Source organism: Penicillium macrosclerotiorum, assembly GCF_028827735.1.
Source record: "Penicillium macrosclerotiorum strain IBT 26536 chromosome Unknown utg000010l_segment0_segment0, whole genome shotgun sequence".
Lineage (NCBI taxonomy): Eukaryota > Fungi > Ascomycota > Eurotiomycetes > Eurotiales > Aspergillaceae > Penicillium > Penicillium macrosclerotiorum.
Window position 1 is genome coordinate 466,983 of NW_026643089.1, and position 9,350 is coordinate 476,332.

The following is a 9,350-nucleotide window of genomic DNA, read 5'->3' on the forward strand; positions in this document are numbered from 1 at the left end:
CCCGTTCTTAGTTAGATCAGCACTGACGATGTTGCCTTCCTTAGGCCCTGCCAGTAATCAAGAACATCTTTCTTGCCCTTTCGCTGTCTTATCGGCAAGCTCGTTGCCAGGGATGCCTTCATGCGCAGGGATCCAGCGGAACTCAACATGAATTCTCGCTTCGTTCAATATTTGGAGATATTGTATCGCTGAGATTAAGTAGGCTTGACCTAAAGGTATCCTCGGTCGTATAAGGGCCTGTAATACAGCTTAGGAGTCGGAGAAAATTACCACTTTTTTGAGTGTGTTAGCTTAGTTTATTGACTGATTTATTAATTCGGTTGACTGATTGGTTAACTAATAAATAACCGGTTGCTAATGAATAGTTGATTGCTGATGAATAACTAACAGCGCTATATCAATAGCTCGCAGCTCTACAGCGTAAACAGTGGAGATCCCCTCTATTCCTATCTGCGAGCGGTAGCATACAGGGTCTTTGCTCTATACCACTGCTCTAGCGCCTACGCGGCCTTTATAGCCGCTGCTGTCTGTGTAGATAACTAGGCATCCTCCTTTTTCTAGTATTTCTATATGCTACTTCCTTACTTCCTCACGTTCAGAGATAATCACTATCGGAGGCTCTCGCTATAGCTCCCGGGCGAATACAACGCGGTTCTTCTATATTACACCTGCTAGTAAGAGATCTAGGGGAGCCGTTAAGTATCCGCCCTTCTTCTAAGCTTAGGCCTCTATTAGTAACTATCCTGATCGGTTACGCTGTGCTTTTGATCGTTGATAATTAAGCATTGATTTTGGCACTATATAGGCAGGACTAGTGCGAATTCGAAGCGCTGCCTCGTTTGCTGTTCGTGTTATAAGGATAGGTATCGGTATAAGAGAGAGTTCCACATATAATGTAGCCGCAGTAGTAGTGCGGAATGCACCACTAACTGCGCACGCTGTAGCTTGTTGCAGGTTAACAAATAGTCTCGATACCTGTTGCTGTTTTGATAATGACCACTATTATAGCTTATACTAAGCGGAAACTCCTATCAATGCTTATAGGATAATAATTGCTTGGTAAAGTCTTCGCATAGTAAGTAGAGACGCTCCCTATATAGACCCTAACAGTGATTTAAGGGCCTAGAGGCTAGTCGTTGCTTTAGCAAGCATCTTTTCCTAGTGCTATTTGAATAACAGCTTCTTATCTAGCTAGAAGCCTAGATAGCGTTCCGCTGTCTCTGTCGGCTTAATTGTCACGTTCCCTAGTTGTAGAGGCAGGTATTGAGGCTTTTGAAGCGGCCCGATGAAGTGTACTAGTGCATATTTCTTAGTATCGAAGACTAATGTATAATAGGAAGCCTACTACTCTGCTAGTTTGTGTTTTTGATAGAGCTTTTAAATAGTTTTATGCTTAGTGCGGCCTATCGCTATAATACTAACGTCGTCGACCTAGCCGTGGCCGGAGGTCTTGCCGTTTATGTCGTTGTATAATTTAATAAGGTTAGCGTTGTAAATAAGGTATAGAATCGGAGAGATTAGAGAGCCTTAGGGGATGCCTATCGGAGTTAGGATGCTACTAGACGAGCCTTCTAGTATACGAATAGTAGTAGAACGATTCGAAAGGAAGGCTTCTACCTATGGAACAAACTAACTAAGTCTTCTTTTACGTAGATTGTGTAGAAGACGCTAGTAAGCAACGTTGTCGTAGGCGCCTAAGATATCGAGAAATAATATAGAGATAACCTGCTCAGCGGTCTTCCCCTACGCTATTCTGATCCTATCTAGGATAGTATGAATTGCATAGTCGATAGAGATACCTTTCCTACTACCTAGGTAGCCGGTAGGGAGAAGATTCTCTCTTTCTATAAGGTAGGAGATCCTTCTTGCTATAACAGATTCTAGGGCTTTAGCAAGGGTGTTTAGAAGAGCTATAGGACGATAGGACTTAGCAAGCTGGTAGTCTCTATCTCCTGCCTTGCGTAGAACGATAGTGATAGACCTTTAGAAGTAGGAAGGATTGTAGCCTGTTGTAATATAGGTATTAAATAATACTATGATGTAGGCAAGGGCTGCTAGTATCTTAATAATTTTATACTACAAGCTATTCGGGATACCGTTATTGCCGGGTGCACGCCTAGCTAGGGCACGGAGGAATACTTCTTCAACTTTATAAGGCTGTATCGGAGGTATAGGGATCTGTTTAGGATATATATAATCCTGAATGTCGGAAAGATCCGCCGGTAGTAGTGTAGGGAAGAAGGCTAGGCGGAATACCTCTGCTTTTTCATCCACTGTTTTAGTAAGCCGGCTATTAGTCTTTAGTAATAGAGTAATACTTCTTTTATAGGCTCCTTTTCTGTTTCTAGCCTACTTAGAAAGCTGCTAAAGGCCTCTAGGGCCCTATTCAATAATATCTTGCACGCGGCGGCGGTAAGCACGACTAAGCCTAGCCTTGATAAGACGGGACTTAGCGTTCCTAGCCTTTGTGTAGAGTATCTAATAATAAGGGTTATACGTGCGTGTGTATAGTCGGCAGAGACGGCGTGTCTCTTTGATAGCAGCACGGTATTCGTTGTTAAAACCGGGATTAGAGAAGGAGGAAGGCTTCGCCTATAGCGTTGATACTTCGACGGCTCCGTTAACAACCCGAATTAACGTTCGGTATGCTAGTTCGATAGCTGTCTTAGAGGGGGAGGAGGTAGAGGGGGAGGAGAAGGAAGCTAGAAGCTGAGGGAGATACTACTCGATGTATTCAAGAAGCTTCTTGTTATCTGTTACTTCCTAGTTTCGCCGGCGTGGCTGTAAGGTAACCTAAGTAGTAATATCGAGAGTTGTGCGAATTAGAAGATAGTCAGACTAGCTATCCACGTTATATGCGATAGAATAGTTAACTAGACGGTCGAGGAGGCTGTCGGAGATAAAGGTAAGGTCGATAGTGCTTGATTATGCTTCAGCTTCTTTGCTTAGGCCTCGCTGCTATATAGGCTTGCCTTGCTCGCTAGTGTACTCTAGTGATAGATCACTAAGGGTGTTAACGAGGTGTCTAGCTTCCTATTCAACTAGCTGCTTGAGATTAGAGCTACCCTAAAGCTTATAATGAAGATTGAAGTCTCCTACGACTATATGTTCTACGAAGGGAGAGGGCCGTTTAGAGATCTCCTCTCTTAGATACTAGATATTAATATCCTTGCTTTCTAGGGCAGTATCTAGCTGGTTATATATATTATGAATAAATAGATCCGTCTAGTCCTTGCCTTGCTAAGCACGCTAGATCTTTAAGATATAATAATCGCCGCTTACAACGGTGTATAACTATATAGCGGGATCTAGATCTTTCGAAACGAATATATAGATACGCGTGCGCTTCCTCTGTCCTGCTTCGATATGCTGTAGCTATAGTAGCTGATAGAACGCTGTTGCTAGGTAGTTAGTAGTATCAAGAGGTTCGTTAGTCTAGGGTTCCTACATAGTAACAATACTTACCTCCCGAATACCTTTCTTACGAAGGAAGGTAGCTATCACCTCCTACTGCCTATGCGCGTTGTATTGAATAATTTCGAAGGGTTTTTGATATATTAATAATCGTTATAGTCGGGGTCGCTGTCCGATGATGCGTTATAGAAGATATCCCCCTCCTAGTCTAGTGATAGCTAGTCTAGGGAGCTGAGAGGGCTAGTTGATATACTAACGAATAAGGAGCGGTTAAATAATTCGATTTCTTGATTTTCTTCCTCTAGTCGCTGTAATTAAGCGCGTTCTAGGCTCCGAACGAGGGTAGTAGCTTCTATACTAGCTGCTCGCGCTTATACGTCTTCATCTTTATTAGGGAAGTAGGAGAGGTAACCGTTATTCTCTTCCTCGCCGAATATCTCTGCTAGACTTACAACTAGAGCAAGTGCCCTAGAAGTAGTATCTTCTATAGCGTGATCTTCCTTAGGATTATATTCAAAGCGAGCCCGCTTGTGAACTATAGCACGAGTTTCGGTTGTCTCTGCTTCGGGAGAACGAGCCCTAGTCATATCTAGTGCTGATTTAGTGCGTATATCGGAGTCGGTAGCGTTCGTTAAGGATTTAGACTTGTTTTTTAAGCTAGGAGGACGCCCTAGGCCCTGGCGCGCGGGCTTTTAGATGATAACCTAAGGCTGGGATGATTCAGGAGCGTGCTAGGAATCCTGGAGTCCTCGGGACCGGGTCTAGTAGTCTGAAACTACTATATCCTCGGTCTAAGAGGGTTTTAGTGCTTAGGATTGCCGTGCGGGTGCCCGCTAAGCTCTTTGAATTAGGGCTTAGGTTGTTGTATATTGATTTGTTGTATATTGAGTTGTTGTATACTAAGTATTCTACTAAGTATGTCGGAAAGAGGATAGAACCCGGTAGTAGGGAGAGGCTTCCAAGAGAGCCCGCTTCGCTCTCTTAGTCTCCCTCTGATAGAATTCATAGTCTTTAGAGATAGGCCTGTGAGGACCTTTGCAATTAGCGCATTTAATAATAGTGGTAGTAGAGCCAGCTGTCGCTGCCTTACACTCCTAGGTAGGGTGCTCGGCAGCGCAGTGGCTATAGATATATATCTTGGAAGGGTAGTAGGCCTAAATATACCTAGGTTTCTAGCATTTTCGACAGAATCTCGACCTCCCTTCCCGGTAGAAACGTGTTGTATAATAACACCGATACCCCTAGGTAGTGCTAGCAGTAATAGCACGGTTTGCAGCGATAGGCGATGATAGCTCGATAACTAAAGAACCTTCCTTCTTCTTTGTATACGGCTTAGTAAGCTAGCTAAGGTGTACTACCCTTAGCTCTTCACCGTCAGCCTACGCCGGGTTCTGACGAAGTAGGTCCTCTGCTACTACGAATATTCTAGCGGAGTCGGAAAGGTCGAGGTCGGTAATTGGAACACCTTATGCCACGACTCCCTATAAGGGCTGCTATACGCATACGTCCTTGCCGAACACCTTCACCTACTGTATAGTATACTCCCGCTTCCGTAGTACCTCTGCTGATACCGTAGTATCTGCAATTAATGCTATATTACTAGACGGAAGCTTGCGCGCGGCTACGAGGCGAATACCTGCGAGCGCGCTGCTATCCTTGCGCCTTGCCTCTTTGATTCTCCCTTTATCCGCTAGCTTCACGATGTCCTACTCTGTCTTCGACCGAAGGCGGGCCCGTATCGCTTTATCCTTGATCTTGATAATCACCTGCCTGTCTTCGGCAAGTTCTACTAGCGAAACACCTACCGAGCCCGACTGAGAACTATTTCCTGAAGGAGGACCGGCCACTCCGGCTGCGACCGTACGCTGCTAGCCCTGGGTGCGGAAGGTGCGCTATACCGCTACCGAGGACTATTAGGAGGAGGATATAGTGCTAGTGGTTGATTCAATACGGGTAATTCGTTAGGTGAGGTCCTTCTAGCCCTTATCGATTATAGAGATAGCGGCAAGGATTGCGGCTATCCCCTAAGTGTCATTTTCACGTGCTTTTAGCGCGTAGCGCTCGATAGAAAGGATGAAGCCACGGATAACAGGGTCGGTATGATTGTTAGCTTAGGCGTATTAGTAGATATTTCTCGCGATATAGGCGATTTCCTCTATCGAAGAGTGGTTGTTGATTGATAGCTTATTGCTTACTTGCTAGTTGATTTACTAGTCGGTGGTTCGCGTGTTACTATTCCGTTGGAATTGAGTTTGTGCGTTCCGTGGTTCGCGAAAATTCCGCGCCCGGTCGGGGTGCAAAATCCCTATTTCGGCCACGCCTGCCGCTGCCATCGCAGATAGTAGTATGAAACTAGTATCAAACGATAGAGCAGGAAGTTAGATTGATTTTGAACTAGGTCTGGAGATCCTAGGACCTCTGGTTGGCGAGATATCGCAAGAATTCGATTCTGCCTAAACTTTTCACGCTCTTACGGTTCGTATCTTATATTCGAATTCCTACACCTTTGCGAAGAGAATAATATCCTACCTATAGGATTCCTACTATATACTATATATCTTTGCTAGCCGCTAGACGGTAAACCGTTTCTAAACTATAAGCAATACTTCCGCTTAGCGAATAACGACTACGCGTTTTAGGGTAGAAGCCCTATCGGAAGATTAGATTTTCTTCGAATAATTAGTAATATTCGGAATAGAGCGTTTAGCTAGCGAATTATTCGTGAATCGTTTAAAGATCGAGGGATCTATCTAGTCGATAGTAGAAAGGTTATTAATAGCCTTCCTATCTAAGATTACCTAGATCTTATAGCGCTAGATCTATAACCGCTTTATATAATACCTTCACTACTACCTATATCTTCTTCTAGTATCGACTAATCGCTGCCTAGATCTATATAGGATCTAGAGAAGAATTAAAAGAAGATTGCTAGATATTAACAAGAAGATCTTATACCTAGGCAGCAACGCAATCTTGACCGGTTATTTTATTATAACAAGATTACTATAGAGAACCTAAATCTAGCAAACGATACTATTCGCAAGATTAGGGAAGCTTAAAAACTACTACAGCGCCTAATCACTAAGCGCTAGGTTAAAACACCGCTTAGCAAAATAGGGGTACTCTCTATTAGAGATACAAATCGTTCTATTACTAAAAGAAATAAGAAGGAAATAGAGGCAGAGCGGAAGCGGGTAAGGAAGCAGTGGAAGAAAGCGTATAGAATATCACTACCACTAGAACCTATATAGGAATCCTAGGCATCGTTAGATAGAGTAGAGGAAGCACGTCAGAACAGGCAGGGTTTCTTTCTAGATACTAGTAGGATGCAGTAGTAGATAGGGGAAATAGGAAAAATGTTAGGTTACTATATGAAGTTAGGTTACTATGTAGCGCACCCACAACCCGGAAGGGTTAGGGGGCGGTGTAAGGCACTAATAGATTTCTACTAGTATTTTAGGAGCGAAATATATTACTAGAAGATCCTAGTAGTATCTATAAGAATTAAGAAACTTAAAGTTCTTTAATAGAACTTATAGGAATACTAGCGAAAAATAGCTAAAACTATAACGAAGTACTATAACTAAACCTATAAACTAATATAGTTTAAAAGAAGAGACCTAGTTAGTCTTTCTACTAAATATCTTAACTAAAAGAGAGTAGAAAGCTAGTATCCTACTTTATTAGCCCTTTTAGGGTCCTATAACCTATTACTAAATAAGCTTACTATCTAAGCTTACCTTAGTAATATAATTATATCTATAATATCTTTTATATATCTCTTCTAGAATCTTAGAGAAAACTAAGTAGAAAGGATAATAAAAGACTACTAATACTAGAATTAGAGGATAATAATAAGTATAAAGTTAAAAGAAGTATATAAAGAGAAATTAATTAGAGAAGAATCTTATTTCCTTATTAAATAGAAAGACTAGCCTTCTAAATATAATTAATAGGTATCCTAGAACGATATAGGAAACGCTATAGGATTAATATAAGCTTATAGAAGGTAAAGAAATAAAAAAAAGTCCTAAATATATAATATTTATATATAAAAAATAGTTAAAGATAAATAAATAAACTACTACTAAAAGCCTATAGAAATAAAATACTATCCTAATACTTACTATATCTAAGCTTAAATTTCCTTAGAGATAAATAGGAAACTCTATATAATACTAGCTACTACTATATCTAGCTTATTATTAGAGGTAAGATTCTTAGAGTTATAATCCTCTATATTATCTAGATAGTTATCTAGATAAGCCTTCTAACCTTTACGAATAATAGACGAAACTCTATAGTAGAATACTAGTTTTACCTAAGCCTAGGATATATATCTATTATCTCTAGGAAGAAGATAGAGTAATTTCTTTAAGTAGAATAACTACTATTAATAGATAGAAGAACTATTAGGAGAAGGAAGAATAGAAGAAAGATTTTATTAATAAGTAGTAATAGTATCCTAGTAAATAGTAGTAGAATACTACTGAAAATATAATAAGAACCTAACTAAACTAGTACTACTTATTCTTTATAAAGGAACTTACCTTTATAATACCCTTAGTACTAGTAAGAGAGTATTCGCGGTAGTAAGCTTACTTAGTACTATTAAAGATATAGTAAAGATCCTACGAAACCTTAGTAATCTCTAAATAAATATCCTAGTTATAAGGCTAGACTCCTAACTCTCTAGTCTCTATACTTACTACTATATTATCCTAGAATAATTTTTTAGCCCATACTAAAATATTAGATAGATTATAGGTATTACCTAATATAGTAGTAGTAGACTAAGAAGAAGTTAGTATAAAACCTAGTAGAAAGCCTAGCGAAACCTATAGTAAAATATATAGTATTCTAGATAGAATACTAGTAATATAGGATAGATACTTTAGTATCTAAGATATAGTTAATTAATAGAGAGGTATCTATAATTAGGGATAGACTACCTAAAGGCCTAATAGTAGTCTATAAGTAATATATATACTAAAAATACTTTAGTATAATCGGTACTATATAGATAATATAAAGATAAGAAGGTATAGTAAATAAAATATAGATAATATAATAAAGAAAGAGTAACAATAAGAAGTAGAAGAGAGAAGGTAGAAGAGTATTAAAATAAAAGATAGTAATATAAGGTAGAGGATATAAATAAAGGAAGCTCTTACTTCTATAGTATAACCCTCTTTATTTACTTTACTTATATAAGGATTATAGTCTTAGGATTTAGTCTATTTATACTATATACGCCTACTAACTACTTAGTTCTCCCGCTTAGGGTAAGTAATTATAGAGGGAGGATAATTTGTTATATAATAATATAATATAAGGCTATTCCTAACTTTACGCCTTAGGTATTAGTTCGATACCTTATTAGTTAGGCTTTATTATAATAGCCCTACTTCTCCCTAATATAGATATATAATCTATAAGACCCTAAGGGTTCGGTACCCTTCTATTAGGGATTCGTGAACCCCTCTTCCCTATAGCCTTTACTTACCTCTATTATATATAGGCTACGTTAGACTATATATTATAATATAATCTATCGTCTTTACTTAGTTATATAGGAAAGTGTTAAAGCTTATATATAAATTAAGGATTATAGAGAGATCTATAATAGCAAGAAATAGTATTTTACTTTCCTTACTTGACGTTTATCTTCCTACCTAGTCGACGGGCTTTCTACCCTATACAAGTAGTTATTCTCTAACACTTACGCTCTTATCCTTCTACTACGCTGCTTCCTATACCTATTTTATTTATTATCGAATACGCTATTTAATTACCGAGGCGAGGATAAGATATCGATTATTATAAGAGAGTATAGAATCGGAGAGGGTAGCTTCCTTAGCTATTATTTTAGCAAGCTTATTGCTAGGGATACCTTTATACGTAGGGATCTAGCGGAATTCCGTAGAGATTCCTAT